Below are 16,826 nucleotides of genomic sequence, written 5' to 3' on the forward strand. Positions count from 1 at the left end.
CCATCAAAGGCTGCTAGAGCAACAAGCCCTGGCTGTCCTGGCCTTGGGAAGGGAAGGGGTGGGTCTCCCCAGACCCACAAGGCCCCTGCTCCTTCCCCTCCCCCTCATCTCCCCCCCCAAGCCAGGCTTCAGCCGGGTGTGTAGACCCAGGTTGGGGTGAGGTGTTGGCAGGACAAACAGTCTCTAGTGTTGGGTGTTGTGCCTTGGTTACCAAGGAGGGAAGCTGGCTCTCTGCCGTGTTTGGGCCCCAGGCTGAATGTGTGGGTGGGGAGGGAAGGCAGAGGATTTGGGGTGTGGGGCCCTCACTCTCTGCTCCCAGGGCCTGCGGGCAGGGAGGGCCCGCCAGGACTCGCAGCTCGCTGGGCAGACTCAGACTTGCTGCCGCCCTACCTTTCTGCTGGCTCTGGGACACGCCAGGCCAGGTAAAGCATGCTGGGGGTAGGGCAGGCTCCTCTTCTGCTCAGATTTGGGGCTGGGGGGAGCTGGAGCCCCAACTAGGCAGGCACTGCCATGTCCCAACCCCCAGGACAGACCAGACAACCCAGGAGAGGGTCCCAGGACCAAATCGAGTCCCTTGTACTTCAGTTTCCCCATCTGTAAAGTGTCGGGAGCTAGCCTGGGTAGTCCCAGGGGGGTTCCCCTGCTTCTACTCTCCCTGCACAAACTGAGAGATTGGGGAGTCAGGCCATGGGCTGGGAAGCATGGCCAACTGAGAGCCCCTGGCCCTGAGGGCTCCTCCCACTTTGCAGGCCCACTGCCCTGCCCTTTGCAGGCCCACTGCCCAGCCCAGACCCATGAGGGCCAAGAGGGGTCTGAACACAGGAACCCCAGGAACCCAGAGCCGTGGCCAGGAATAGCATTAGAGAAGAGGGGGATCTCCTTTCCTGGTGGCCCTGAGGGTGGGGGCTACCTTTCTCCCTCTTCCAGCAATGGCCAAGCAACAGCCAAAAGAATCTGGGCCTGCCCCCTGGTGACTTCTCATCAGCAACTTGTCACAGCATCAGTCCGCTGCCTGTGTCCCTGGCTCTGTGCTGGAAACTGGGGAGGTAAGACCGGGCCCCATCCCAGGATCAGGGACACAGCCCGTGCAGGAGGCCACAGACAGCACCAAGACCAGCCTCGATAACACAGAGCAGGGAAGCTTTCCAGTGGGGTGGAGAAGCTGAGACTTAGGGTCTGGGGGTTGCCAGGGACCAAAGAGGAAAGGGCTTGAGTGTGGGGACAGGCCATGCCATAAAAAACACAATGTGTGTGGGCACTTGGGGGTGGGGAGCCTGGAAGTGAGGCCTAGATGGACGAGGAGCTTAACTTTAAGGGCCTTGTGGCCAGGATGAGCCACTGGAAATATGGAGAGGAAAAGGACATGGTCCCAGGTGGGAGACAGCCATCCCCCCACAAGCAGACACCATCCCTCGGCCCTGACTGAGGCTCTAGACACCACCCGGAAATCCCAAGTACCTAGGTCTCCGCTTTGGATAAGTACATGAGCTAAGAATGCCAATCCAATCCAGACCTGCCCTCCAAAGCCTTAAGTTGGCAAAACAAAAGAGAAAAGGGGCCTGCCCGTGCAAGTGACTGGCTAGGCCGCTGGGCCTGGGGAGGGGGGCGTGAGGGGACCCACACGTCTGGGAGCTAAGGCTCATGGGCAAGAGTGGCCCCCAGTGTGTGCACAGTGAGAAGAGCTGTGCCCTCGGCAGGGAACGAGGCTCCTTCCCAAGGAGCTGCCCCAGGTTGTGCCTGCAAATGTGGGATTCCCAAACAGCCAGATCCCAGTTGCACGCAGGAAGCGGGAACTCTGGATGTGATTGGAAAGCCTCTCAATCTTTAAGATTTAGAAACTGATTCCAAAATAACACCAATGCAGGCCTAGCAGAACATAGAAGTAAGAGAGCCTCAGAACTCATTGGGGGAGGGGAGGTGGCTGAACACAATGGTCCCCTTGACGGAAGGGTAAACTGAGGTCCAGAGGGGAAATAGGCCTGTAGACTGAGTCAAGTCAGACCAGAACCTAGGCCCCTGACTCTCCTATGCTCCCAACACCACACCACCTCCCAGGAAACCCCCAGAGCAGCAGCATGGATGGTTCCCACCCCCTCACCTGGCACCACCCTGCGGACTGGAGCACAGCCAAAGGGGTTGGGCTGCATGGCCCCTCACGGATCATCCCCCTCTCCACACCGACAGGCCTCTGCTCCCCACACCTATGGGTTCCCAAGTCCTCTCCATACCCTCCAACCCGTCTCACCTCATGGCAGCCAGGAATTGTTCTCCCACTCTACAGGAAAGGGAAACCAAGGCCAAAAAGGCCAGGCCATTGCCCAAAGTCCTTCTGTGACAATTTCTAGAAGGTGGGGAGAGGTCTCTGTGCCTGCCTGCTTGCAGGTCCCTGTAATTCGGACAGCAGCAGGAAGAACCCAGCTTGCAAGGCAGGGAGGGCAGGGGTGAGTGAGGCCGGTTCAAGGCAGCCTCAGCACAGGGCCAAGGCCAGAGAAGCCAAGCCTCAGCCTCTGCATCCCTGAGTCTGAAGAGGGGGCTCAGCGGGGGCCCAGGGGCCTCAGGGTCAGGAGTACACAGGACTGTGTGAAAGGCGTATCAGCGAGAGGCCAGGGCGCTGGGAGCCAGAATGATACCAGAATTTTTTAATTTTGCTTACCTGGTTGATGTGAAATAGTATTTCGTTGCAATTTGAACTTGCATTTTCCCTGTTACTAATATATTCATTTAGTAATTGTTCCTTATTTCCGCTATATCTTCAGTTTTTCCAACCTAAGTAAAGAGCCCCCACTCCTAGGCCCACCCAGGGACCCCTGAGTCCCACCTCTCTCTCCTCTGGCATGTTCTATCAACCCATTCCTTAGCTCACTTCTAGCCCTAGGCCACAGCTAAGCGTGTTAATGGCAGCCCCTTGACCCCCAGGGGGCTGTGCAAGTAGTAGGGAGAAACACCCCCTCCTAAGTTGGTTGGTGCCCCAGACCTCTTGGGCCACCCAGAGGTGTTAAGGAGTCAGTCACCCATGTTTTCAGCTCTGTGCCAATCCCATGCCAGGGGACAGAGGATGTCGGGACCTCGGCCTGCCTTCAGGTCGGTTACAGCCCAGCAGGAGAGGAAGGTGAGTCAAGAGCAGCCAGGCCCTCAACAGCTGCAAAAGGTGGGCAAACATCCCTGGGAGGGACTCCTAGCAGGGGAATACGTGTAGGATTCTTCGCAGAATTTCGATCTGGTGTGTTTTCAATGTTTTATTTGCAGACAGAAAAATGCACAAAGAACTCACGAATACACAACTCAGTGAGCCTTCACAGAGTGAGTGCGCCCGTGTAACCAGAACCCAGATCACAAAACAATTGCAGCGGCCTCCCCTGGGATGCCCCCTGCCAGGGCTGGCTACTATTTCTGGCAGCATAGATTCATTTGGCACACTTTGTGCTTTATATAACTGGCTCATATAATATGGCTTCTTAGCTGTCTTCTTGCTCAATCTTACAAGTACAAGATTCTCTCATTGCTATAGAAAATTCTGCTGAATGACTAGCACATTCCAGATAGGGAAACTAGGGGAGCCCAGCCCAGACTTGCTCCCATAGGAAGTATCCAGATTTGCAGAAGCTAGCAGCCCCTCCTCCTCATCCAAAAAAAGGGTCAGGGCTTGACTTCCCTTAAACTCCCAGGATGGGCATCAGCAAGGAGCTGGGGCCTGGCTCTGCAGACCCAGGCCTCCCCCAACACCTTGAGTTCTCTGTCTTGTCCACCCACTCCCCAAATCCAGCCTGCTTCTTCCCCATAAAGAGAGGAGGAAAAAAAAAAAAAAAAAGAGAGGAGGAAAGGCACCGGGGAAAGATATGCTAATGATATGCACAACGTATGCAAATAGACCCAGACTCCCTGAGTCAGCTTGGACAGTGGCCAGAGTGAGTCGAGAGCCAGACCTCCACACTCTGGATAGAGAGATGGCCCTCCTGCTCGCCGACCTCACTCCTTCCACTAGCTCCTGAGATACTCAGTCCCCACTCCCAAACCCTCACCCTGTGAGCTGGCCTCCTGCTCTTACTAATTAAACTCTGTGAGGGCTGCAGGGCAGAGGTCATGAGTTAGGCTCTGGGAGCTCACAGTCTGGCAGAGAAGTGCACACAAATGCAGCCACCACTCCCCAGTAAGAAACAGCTGGGACCCCAGCTAGGCGGCCCAGAATTTCTGAGCGTGGCTTGAGCCTCCATTTCTGGCCAGCTCCTAAGGGAGCACATTGATTATTGGGAGACTTTTTTTTTTCTAAGCCAACATTGAGGGGCACCTGGGTGGCTCAGTGGCTGAGTGTGTCTGCCTTTGGCTCAGGTCGTGATCCCAGGGTCCTGGGCTTGAGTCCTGCATCAGGCTCCTCGCAAGGAGCCTGCTTCTCCCTCTGCCTATGTCTCTGCCTCTCTCTGTGTGTCTCTCACGAATAAATAAATAAAATCTTTAAAAAGTAAAAAAATAAAATAAAAGCCAACACCGATTAGGAAAGGGCACAAAGGAGGTTTTGGAGATGAAGGAAATGTTCTCTATCTTGACTGTAGCGGTGGTTCCTTGGGGACACACATTTGTCAAACTCATAAACTCCACACTTAAAATAGCTGAACACAATAGCTCAATAAAACTGGACTTTTATCAAGTGACCGAGGAGATCAGGTATCGATAGATGAAAAGGGTTGGGATTTCATTGGCACGGAAAGGTCACGGCAGAGGCAGTGAAAGCGCCACCCATTATTGCCAAAGGAAGGCGGTTGGTGCCCCCTTCACTTAGTGCTTCCGTGAGGTGTGTTGGAGATTTAGGGACCGAACCTGGAAGGAAAGTATCCTGCCCCATTCCAAGGGCTGCTGGGTGTGGGGAGGGTCGGCGCAGCTCCTACTGAGTGCCCCTGAATGGTTGGCACCAGTTAGCACTAACTGAGCACCTACTATATGCCATACACCAGTCTGGGACTTTACTTAGACCAGGGGTGGCCCCATATAAGAGCAAAGAATGGTTTTGACATTTTTAGGTAGCTTTATAGAAAATTTAAAAAGCACAATATTTCATGACACATGAAAACTGCATGAAATTCACATTCGATGTCCATGGAGATCGATGGGAACATGAGCACGCCCATTTGTCCACGAGCTGTGTCACAGGTCAAGGACAGAGTTGAGGACTTGCCGCAGACTATAGGGCCAGCGAAACCCTAAAATACTTGCAATCTGGCCCTTCCCCAATCAAGCTTGCCTGCAAAGCCTATAAAGCAGAGGTTAAGAACGCACTGTCCGAGGGAGGAAGAACGAGGGTGCCACACAGCCTGGCCCCCGGGCTGCGGTTCCGACCCACTCCCGGCTGCGCGCCCCCCCTCCCCGCGGGTTGGTAAACCTGAGACCCGGCCTCGCGCCGGGCGAGCAGCAGTGCCCCCTGCCGGCGGTCAGGGGCAGGCCGGCGCGGGCTGAGCCTCGCCTCCTAGCGTCTGCCGCCATCTGCTGGCCTTCTCGGGAAGCGCATCCCGGGAGCGCAGCCGGCGCAGGGACTGCGAGACGGCAGGGCGGGGACCCACGTGGCCAGTTCCGGGGACCAAGGTGCCAACTATTCCAGGCAGGGATTGAAGCCTACCAGCCGGTGTCCGCTGAAAACGTTTCATCTGTCCCTGCTTATTTGATGGGTGAGAATACAGGTGACAGCGCCCAGCGGGGTACCTGGATGCTTACCAAATGCTTGCGAACTGTGGCTCCGAATGTCCAGTTCCTGGGGACTTGAGCAAAGAACAGGAGCTGCAGGCACAGGGTGGTAGGAGAGGACTGGAACGTCCTGCTGACCCAGGTCCCCCTTCCCATGCATTTGTCCTTTACATGCACCCTTCATTCTTTCTTACCCTCACTCATTATTCATTCATCCTTTCAACAAGCTTTTCTTGAACACCAAAGGAGACATTTCGCTGGACTCTGGACACTGGAAAAACTACCAGAGAACAAGACCGTGTAGTCCCTGCCACGGAGCTCACAGTGTTATGGAAAAGACCAGTAATTTCAGTACGGCGTGATGAAGCACATTTGGGGGTAGCAGAGAAGCCTAAATGAGCAGCACATAAGGTGCCCGACCTTAAGGGGCATCAGGAAAGGCTTCCGGTGCCTGCAGAATGGGTGAGCTTGCCAGACAGAGAGGGGATCAGCATGTGCAAAGGCCCAGAGGTGAGGAGTATACCCAGCAAGTTGCTGAAAGAAGTCTGAGAGGCAAGAACATAGAAGGTAATGAGGACAGGGGAGCAAGAGGAGGCTGGAGGGGGAAAGAGACTGTGCCGGCGGACCTTCAACGCTGAGTGAATGCCAGGTTCAAAAGGGGGGCACTGCGACATCTGGGAAGAGGCAGGGCACTTCTGTTCCCTGGGCTCACCCATTCTGTGCCTGGGCAGCTCTGGCTCCTGGAAGGTTCTCCCTCATTCTGGGATGAAATCAGCCACCCTAGGACCTCCCCTGCCCACAAGGTCCTGTCCTGCTGGGGGCATGCACAGATGGAGTAGCCTCCCTGCCTCCAGGCCAGCTACTCACCTGGTCACAGCCTCACTGGCCGTTCCTGGGCAGAGGCAGCCCCAGGGCAGGTGGAAGGACTGGAACTGGCTCTGGGTGCAATTCCACTCATCCCTTTACTGGCTGTGTGGCCTCGGGGTGGTTCCTTAACCTGTCTGAACCTGGATTCTCTCCTTTGTAAAAGCAGCAGAACAGCTCACCTGAGAGGTGAGGCCAGTGAGAAGGCTGATGGTGGGGAGCGCTCCCACAGCGCCCTAGGCTCACCTCTGTCACCTGGATCATGGGAGGTGGTGACCAGGGTGTGCTCTTTCTTTGCCATTTTACTCGACATCCAGTGCTGGTGGGTGCCCAGCAGCGTTAGCGGAACGTATGAGTGATTCATGGGGTGATTACAGGCAAACCCACAGTTACCACTCAGGACACAGGCCAACAATCACAGGGGGTGACAATACCACAGCACCCTCACCCCAGCGGTACCCTCACTCCCATCGCGTCCCGGGTGATCATGCAGAGGCCCACAGCTCAGGAAGACGAATCCACTGGCAGGAGGAGCTGGAGGTAAACCCACGACTGAGCCCTGCGCGCTCGCGGTGCCCTCTGCTGGGCGGGCCCGGCGCCGCCTCTCCCCCTCTTCCCCGGTGGCCCCCAGGACCAGTCCGGCCAGGGAGAGAGGCTCGACCTGGGGGGGCCTTCCCCACACACCCTCTCGCACAGGGAAGCCCCAAATCATCCCTGAGGCTCCACAGACACCTTTGTCCTTCCTGTCTCCTCTCTCCTGCTCTTCAGCGAACACTTCAAGCATCCCTAAATCCCCACCATCCCTCAGGTGGCCTCAGCGTAGTCAAATGTTAGGGCAGGGAGGGACATTTATTACTATTATATTACGGTTATTAATGACAGCTACCATTGGCGAGGCACTTGTCGTTTGCCAGGCCGTCCAGGAAATGCAGCCGGTCCCTCCAGAGATGGGCAGCCGCAGCCAGCGGGTGACAGGTGACGCAGCTGACTCAAGGTCACAGCACAAGAGTTTTCAGAAACCTGGTGTTTTTCATCAGACTGGATGGGGCTCATCCTGCTTCAGTAAGGGGGATTAGGTGGGCCTTGAGATGGGGGCAGGGCCCTCTGGTGCCCCATGAGCCTCACCTTGCCCCTCCTCTGGACCACACTGAATCCCAGGAAGGGAGACAATGTGGTGAGCCTCCCAGCATTACTGCAACCATTGGGGGGGGGGGGGGGGACCGCAGGGAGTCCAGGAGAGAAAAGAAAAAGGAAGTTTTATGTGTATTTGGACTCTGCGATTGGCCTTTTCCTTGTCCACAGATGACGCTTGCCCAAGGCTGCAATGCAGGACCAGGACGGAAACCTGCCGACCCCCCACCCAGTGCTCCTTCTCTGGGAAAAGGAACCACAGAACAAACCTTGGGAGGGGCCAGCACAGGAAACAGGCACACAGTCACTGCCAGGCACCCCGCCTTAGGCCTACTACCCCCAGCCCTCGAGAGAGGAGCCTCCTGCAGCACCTCAGGGGGACCGGCCACCTGTCAGGGCTCTGACCCCTGGGAAGTTGGAACTTGGAGCCTCAGGTCGGTCCCAAAGCCCGGTCTATGCTGTCATCTTGTGGCCACTTCGGGAAGTGCGCCTGTCCGGCTCTAAATTGGAAATAACACGGATTGAGCAAAACTGAACATTATTCTGGGAACTCATGGGATGTAGAAGGGAACATAGCCCAGCCGGTGCCCTGAAGAAGCCCACAGTGTGGCAGAGGAGCCTCCAAATGGCATGTCCAAAACTGAACTCAGCGCCGGATACCCACCAGAACAGGTCATGGAAAAGTTTCCAAAAGATGGTCTCTCCCATGCTTTAGAGGAGGCGTCTGGAGAGGCAGCGGGCAGCAGGTAGGATTTGACGGGAGGGAGTGTGCAGGAGGCACCCCAGGGAGAGGCACCGGCCTGAGCAAAGTCACCGAGACAGGGAAACAGCAGTTCTAAGGATTCCAGTTTGTCCCAAGCCTAGGTCGGATATGGAGAGGAGGAAATGATCATTTGGGAGCCAAATGGGCCAGTCTTTGGCTGGTGGTCTAGGGAGTTTGTACTAAGAATTTTAGGCTGGGGAACCAACAAAGGTCCTAGGGCAAGGATGAAGCTTGAGCAGGGGTCTCTTTAAGGAAAAAAAAAATACTAGCTGCAGGGGACAGGAGTGAACAGGGCAAATGGAAGAAGTTTCAGGGCAACGGAGAGGGTGCTGGGAAAGGAGTAGGGAGGACTTCAGGGCTAAAGAGGGTACTACTGACACCTAGACAAGCCAGGGCCAAGCAGGAGAGGTGAGGAATTGGCTTGGAGTTGCTGTCAGGAATTCCAGTGAAGCTACACCTGCCTGGTTCAGTCAGTAAAGCATTCAATGGTTGACTCAGGGTTGTGAGTTCAAGCCCCACATTGGGTGTAGAGATCACTTAAAAATAAAATCTTAAAAAAAAAATGGAGTCCCAGTGAAGATGTCTTTAGGCAACCAGAAATAATATATGAGTAAAAGGGGAAGCAATTGCTCCCATGTGCACAGACTTCATAGTAAAAAAAAGCACTTCAGGGATGCCTGGGTGGCTCAGTGGTTGGGCGTCTGCCTTTGGCTCAGGGCATGATCCTGGAGTCCCAGGATCGAGTCCCACATCGGGCTCCCCACAGGGAGCCTGCTTCTCCCTCTGTCTGTGCCTCTGCCTCTCTCTGTGTATCTCTCATGAATAAATGAATAAAATCTTAAAAAAAAAAAAAAGGCACTTCAGCTTGTTCACGTTTTGACTAATATTTACTGAGCCCCTACTATGTTCCAGGCCCTATGCTACATGGTTTGCTATTCATCAGTAAACAGGGTTAGATTCCGGGGGGGGGGGGGGGGGCGGTGCGGGAGACACATTAGCTAGTAGGCCTAATGAGTAAGTATAGTATGCAGTGTATTAGAAGGTGCTAGGGAGAAAAGGGAGGAAGAGTATATGTAAAAGAGAGTAGGGGGCTGGGGTAGGGGGGTTCAGTTTAAAGCAGGATGGTCCAAAAGGACCCCAGGACAAAGCAGACATTCAAGTCTCAAATTCTGGAGACTGGGGACTCCTGGGTGGCTCAGTGGTTGAGCCTCTGCCTTCAGCTCAGGTCGTGATCCCAGGGTCCTGGGACTGAGTCCCAAATTGGGTTCCCCACAGAGAGCCTGCTTCTCCCTCTGCCTCTGTCCCTGCCTCTCTCTGTGTGTGTGTATCTCTCATGAATAAATAAACAAAATCTTTTTTTAAAAATCCTGGAGACTGAAGGATAGCAGGATGTACCTACCCAGAATGGGCAGCTTTACTGTAGTGATTATTTTGAGTTGTTGACACTTGAAAAGCAGTAAATGCAAGGGCAAGCTTTTTCTAAACTCCCCTTATCTGTCTAAAGACAGAGTCTCCAAAAGGGACTCAAGTATCATCAGTCCCCTCCCCAGGAGGGAGAGTCATCAACCAGGGAAGCCAGCAGAAGAGTCTAGCAGTTGCCATCACATCCAGACAGACTTCTCATGACCATCATCACAGCTGTTCTTCTAAGGGCCCACTCAGATTTCCAAAAAATCCTATGCTCTCCCCTGGGAGGCTATCCACCCCTCTCTTTCTCTATTAAGAAAGTATACAAGCTTGCATGCTAAGCCACTTTGGGGAATATTTATTTTTCCTGGGTATCCATGAAGTAAACATGTTAATAAATTTCCATCTGTTTTTCTCTTGTTAACCTGTATTTTATTTACTACAGGGGTCTCAGTCAAGAACTTAGGAGAGTAGAGGCAAAATTATTATTTCCTTCCCTGTAAGATTTTGGGAAAGTCATGTGAATATCTAGGGAGGAGCCTCCACAACCCAAGGTGGGAACACTTCTGGCATATTCTAGGCCCAGCAAGGGAGCTGATGTGGCTAGAATGGGGAGAGCAGGATAGTGTATTGAGATGAGCTGAGAGAAGTAACAAAGATTGAGACTGGGTCACAGAAGTTTGAGAAAAGTTTGAGAAATTGCTGAGAGAAGAGAGAGTGGTAAGGGCCTCCCTCTTGCAGGCTGCTGGAGGGAATGTGAACAATTTGTCCCTGGACGGTAATTTTGCAAACACGTTTAAGATATGCTTTTCTATTGACCCAGAAAATCCACTTAGAGGAATTTATCCTAAGAAATGCTGAGAGATGTGCACGTCAAATTATCCACAAGGATGTTCATCCAGTACTGACGAGAACAGAGGGTTGGAGATGATTTAGATGCTCAACAAAAGTGGACGAGTTACATTATTTATGCTACATCCATAGCAAAGTTACACAGCCGTTAGAGATGTTGTGGTAGAATTCTATTTATTAGCATGGAAAGAGACTCAAACATGTATTTTATTATGGAAATTTTATTTTTAAAAAGGTTTTATTTATTCATGAGAGACACAGAGAGAGGCAGAGACACGGGCAGAGGGAGAAGCAGGCTCCCTGCAGGGAGCCTCATGTAGGGCTCAATCCCAGGACCCTGAGATCACGACCTGAGCCAAAGGCAGATGCTCAACCACTGAGCCACCCAGGTGTCCCTATTATGGAAACTTTAAAACATGCGCCAAGGTAGAAAAAATGATATAACGTGCCCCCATGCACTCATTCACCAAGTCAACAATTATCAACTCACAGTCTTCATCTACACCCCCTTCACCTCCTCCCTTCTCCCACATAATGTTCTTTGTTTTTTTAAAAAAGGATTTTATATATTGAGAGAGATAAAGAGCACGAGACGGAGGAGGGTCAGAGGGAGAAGCAGACACTCCGCTGATCAGTGACTCCGGGCTGGATCCCAGGACCTTGGATCAGGACCTAAGCAGAAGGAAGATTCTTAACCCACTGAGCCACGCAGGCACCCTCCCACATCATTTTCAAACAAACTCCAAACATGAAAGCATTTCACTTGTAAATATTTCAGTATGTAGGGGCACCTGGGTGGCTCAGTGGCTGAGTGTCTGCCTTTGGCTCAGGTAGTAATCCCGGGGTCCTAGAATCTAGTAGCATCAGGATCCCCATAGGGAGCCTACTTCTCCTCTGCCTGTGTCTCTGCCTCTCTCTCTCTGTCCCTCATAAATAAATATATAAGTCTTAATAAATAAATATTATTTCAGTATGCAGCTAGCAGATAAGAGCCCCTTTTCTTTAACATAACCACGTACATCAAGTCCCCTGTCGGGCTCCCTGCATGGAGCCTGCTTCTCCTTCTGCCTCTCTGTGTGTGTCTCTCATGAATAAATAAATAAAAATTTTTTAAATTAAAAAAAAACACAATCATCATACCTAAAATAATCAATAATACTTCCTTAATGAAGGAAAACTAGGTCTCTGCTCACAGTACCCGACACCAAATGTGTGGATTTTCCACACCAAGCAATTTGGATGCTGACCACCCAGAGTTAGCACAGACCTCACAGGCTAAGGGATCAAGTCCCACAAGTCCCACTGACCTCCCATTTCAGATGTGAATCCCAAGCAGCAAGTCGTAAGATCACTGTAAAGGCTGCTTCTAGGCAACAAGCTTGAGTGCTGGAAACCTGAATAAAGTGAAAAGCCCCCAGCCTCGCAGTGTGAACAGGTTCCTGAAGGGACCTACCTCGGAATAACCTCAGGCCCTAATTGACCAACTGCAAGCAGGCACAGTTCCTAAGATTACCAAAAATGGGAAAGGTCCCTCTGGCCAGTCTCCCTCACTCCACCCTGTACCACAGCCTCTCCTCCTCCTCCTCCTCCTCCTCCTCCTCCTCCTCCTCCTCCTCCTCCTCCTCCTCCTCCTCCTCAAAGACAGTCTCTCCTCTCCTGTCCTGCTTGCTGCTCCCTTGCAGTACATTCAATAAACTTCTTTTGGTTTGTTTGTTTGTAACTATTTTGATTATGTATGTATTTACTTAAAGATTTTATTTATTTACTTGACAGAGAGAGAGAGCCAGAGACACAAGCAGGGGGAGCTGCAGAGGGAGAGGGAGAAGCAGACTCCCCACTGAGCAGGGAACTCCACAAGACTGATCCCAAATCCCTGACCCCAGGATCATGACCTGAGCCAAAGGCAGATGCTTAACGGACTGAGCCACCCAAGTGCCCCTATTTTCTTTTTACTTAAATTCAGTTAGCCAACATAAAGTACATACTTCGTTTCAGATGTAGTGTCCAGTGATTTATCAGTTGCATATAACACCTAGTGCTCATCATAGCACATGAGCCCTCCTTATAAACCTCTCTTTTGTTCTGTCTTGCATGAATCCTTTCGCCACCAGCGCATCGGCCCCACCCAATTAGAAAACCCCACATTTGGCACCCGCCCCCTTGCATCTTATTAGAGTGCCCCACAATTACCCACAGTTGTCCCATCTGCCTACATACAAATCAAGCGTTCTCACAAGCCCCTTCGAGGGTTCGATAATCTGCCATAACGGCTCACAGAACTCAGGGAGGAAACACTTAACTATTACCAGTTTATTATAAAGGACATAGATAAGCAACTAGATAAAGAAGTACATGGTGCAAAATCTGGAAGTGCCCCCACACTCAGGAGTTTCTGCCCTCAGGGAGTTGAGGTATACCTCCCTCCCAGCACATGGATGGGTTCATCAACCTGGAAGCTCCCCCAAACCCCATTGCTTAAAAAATTTTTATGGAAGTTCCATTTGTAAGTGTGATGCATTACCTCCTTGGCCACTTACAGTAACTCAACCTCCAGTCTCTCTGCCCCGGCACCTTTATCATTCAGGAAATTACAGGGATTTTAGGATCTCTTTGCTAGGAACCAGGGGGCAGAGATCAAATATATAATTTCTCTTACATCACACTATCACACTTAATATAATCAAATACCTGGTCAGCGTTTAAATTTCTAAGTCTCTAAATAAATAAATAAATAAATAAATAAATTTATTTGTGAGTCACATAAATGACTATTTTTTTAATGCTAGTAGGATAACATCTTTTTTAAAAGATTTTATTTATTTATTTATTTGAGAGAGAGAGATTGTGAGAGAAAGAGAGAGCACAAGCAGGAAGGAGGAGCAGGCTCCCCACTAAGCAGAGAGCCCAACATGGGACTCAATCCGAGGACCCTGGGATCATGACCTGAGCTAAAGGCGGACGCTCAACCAACTGAGCCACCCAGGTGCCCCAGGATGACATCTTTAGTAGGTATTTTTATTGTACAGATCTGGAAAGATTTATATTATGTTAAAATCATGAATGAATGCTGGTATTTCCAATTTTATTCCAACATGACAGCATGTCTTCTTCATTTCTTTGGCTTTATTTATTTTCTATCTGCTTATAGCTTAATAAGCTTTAAATTATTTTTTTCTTGCATTTTCTTTTTTCATTTAAATTTAATTAATATATACTGTATTATTAGTTTCAGAGGTAGAGGTCAGTGACGCATCACTCTTATGTAATACCCAGTGCTCATTACGTCACCTGCCCTCCTTAATGCCCATCACCCAGTTACCCCATCCCAGCTACCCCTTCCCTCCAGCGACCCTCAGTTTGTTTCCTATGATTAAGAGTCTCTTATAGTTTGTCTCCCTCTCTGATTTCCTTATTTTTCCCTCCCTTCCCCTGTGATCCTGTTTTGTTTCTTAAATTCCACATATGAGTGAGATCATACTATAATTGTCTTTCTCTGATTGACTTATTTCACTTAGCATAATACCCTCTAGTTCTGTTCACGTTACTGCAAATGGCAAGATTTCTCTTTTTTTTTTATGGTTGAGTAGTATTTCATTGTATATATATACCACATCTTTATCCATTCATCTGTCAGTGGACATCTGGGCTCTTTCCATAGTTTGGCTATTATGGACATTGCTGCTACAAACATTGGGGTATAGGTGTCCCTTTGGATCACTACATTTGTATCTTTGGGGTCAATACCTAGCAGGGCAATTACTCAGTCATGCCGTAGCTCTATTTTTAACTTTTTGGGGAAGCTCCAAACCGTTTTCCAGAGTGGCTGCACCAGCTTGCACTCCCACCAACAGTGTAAGAGGGTTCTCCTTTCTCAGAATCCCCAACATCTGTCCAACAACACTTCCTGACTTGTTTATTGTAGCCATTCTGACTGGTGTAAGGTGGTATCTTGTGGTTTTGATTTGTATTTCCCTAATGCCGAGTGATGTTGAGCATTTTCTCCTGTGTCTGTTGGCCATCATATGTCTTCTTTGGAGGAATGTTTGCTCCTGTCATCTGCCCATTTCTTGACTGGATTATTTTTTCTTTGGATATTGAGTTCGATAAGTTCTTTATATATTTTAGACACTAGCCCTTTATCTGATAAGACATTTGTAAATAGCTTCTATTCTGTTGGTTCTCTTTTGGTTTTGTTGACTGTTTCTTTTGCTGTACAAAAGCTTATCTTGATGAAGTCCCAATAGTTCACTTTTGCCTTTGTTTCCCTTGCCTTTGGAAACATCTCTAGCAAGATGTTGTTGTGGCTGAGGTCACAGAAGTTGCTGCCCATGTTCTCCTCTAGGACGTTAATGGATCCTGTCTCACATTTAGGTCTTTCATCCATTTTGAGTCTATTTTTGTGTATGGTGTGGCTGTCCCATTTTCCCAAAACCATTTGTTGAAGAGATTGCCTTTTTTCAATTGGATATTCTTTCCTGCTTTGATAAATGGCAACTTTTTTTTTTTTAACTGGGATCTCTCATGGGCCGTAGGATCAAGCCCTCTATCGGACTCACCTTAGCAAGGAGTCTACTAAACATTCTCTCCCTCTGCCCCTTCCCCACTAAAATAAATAAGTAAATCTTTGAAAATGGGTGGGGGGGTGGGCAGGGAACTCACATAAAACCACAACCCATGGTTGTATGTATCTTAAGTCTTTCAAACTGTAAGTACCTCCTCCTTCTCTTTTCTTCCCCCCTCCCATTTATCCATTATAGAAAATATCATTTATCTTATAGAGCTTCCCATCTGGACTTTAGCATTGCATTACCATGATGTAGTTTGACATGTTCCTCTGTCTTCTGCATTGCCTGAAATTTGTTATTTAGATCTAAAGTCTATCAGGGATGCCTGGGCAGCTCACTGGTTGAGCATCTGTCTTTGGCTCAGGGCATGATCCCAGGGTTCTGGGATTGAGTCCCGCATCAGGCTTCCTGTGAGAAGCCTGCTTCTCCCTCTGCCTATGTCTCTGCCTCTCTCTGTGTGTCTCTCATAAATAAATAAATAAATAAATAAATAAATAAATAAATAAATATCTTAGTCAGATTCAGGGGTTCCTCCTCCCACCAGGGGCAATTATAGGTGGTGCTGAAGAGATGTGTTGTTTCTCCTTTGGTGGCTTTAGAGGTTAATGATCAATGCCCAGACCCATTCATTGATTAGGGTTTGCAAAATGATAGTATTCTAACTATAGCACTCCCTCTTCATTCATTACCTGGACTGCTGCTTCTATAAAAGGGAATCATGCCCTTCCCCCCTCACCTGTAGTTTGATTCCACTTTGCAGGAAAATCATAGATATTACAGGAAAGGCAAGGTAAATAATTTCCTTTTCTTGTTTTAAGTTTATTTATTTACTTAAGTAATCTCTACACCTAGTGTGGGTCTTGTACTCATGATCCCGAGATCAAGAATTGTACACTCTTCCAACTGAGCCAGCCAGGCACCCCAATAATTTTCTTTTAGTTTCCAGTTTTCAAAGTAATGAGATGATTCTGTAGCATCCTCTAACGGTGACCAAATAAGGATTTCTTTCATTGTTATAAACTTGTGATTGAAATATATTTGAAGTAAGCATACTGGATATGTTTAAATCTATCGCAGTTGCTATCCTGATAATTATATAAAATAGTCTCATGGTTCCAAAATCAAATTTCCAAAATAAGATAGTCAAGGAAATCCAGCTTCTATCCCTGTTCCCTCCACCCCTCCTTTTCCTCACAGATAACCTTTTTTTTCCCTTTTTTTGGTCAAAACAACAACAATACACATATATCCTTTTTCTTACATAAACAATAACATACCTCCTTACATTACAAAAGGCAAGTCACAAAACAACTTGTAGAGTTGGATCCTAAATAAAAAAACATTTTGCTTCATATATAAAAGCAGAAGCAGAGACACCTGCTCAGTTGGGCAGCTCAGTTGGTTGAACGTCAGACTCTTGATTTTGGCTCAGGTTATGATCTCAGGGTTCTGCGATGGAACACCCACACACACACACTTCTCCATCAGGTTCTGTCCTGGGTACGGAGCCTGCTTAGGATTCCCTCTCCCCCTCTCCCCCTGACCCTCCCACCTCACCCACCCACCCACACACA

At 49.6% G+C, this 16,826-nt stretch overlaps 1 long non-coding RNA gene across 1 annotated transcript; it reads left to right on the top strand.

Annotated features, from left to right (window-relative positions):
* Window positions 1–284: 284 nt before the first annotated feature.
* On the top strand, window positions 285–9,080 carry LOC121473722. The gene is made up of 3 exons (XR_005983213.1): window positions 285–422; window positions 928–1,046; window positions 7,837–9,080. It is a non-coding gene; the product is annotated as an uncharacterized LOC121473722 (long non-coding RNA).
* Window positions 9,081–16,826: the final 7,746 nt, after the last annotated feature.

The sequence above is a fragment of the Vulpes lagopus genome, chromosome 12, assembly GCF_018345385.1.
Source record: "Vulpes lagopus strain Blue_001 chromosome 12, ASM1834538v1, whole genome shotgun sequence".
In the NCBI taxonomy this organism is placed as follows: domain Eukaryota; kingdom Metazoa; phylum Chordata; class Mammalia; order Carnivora; family Canidae; genus Vulpes; species Vulpes lagopus.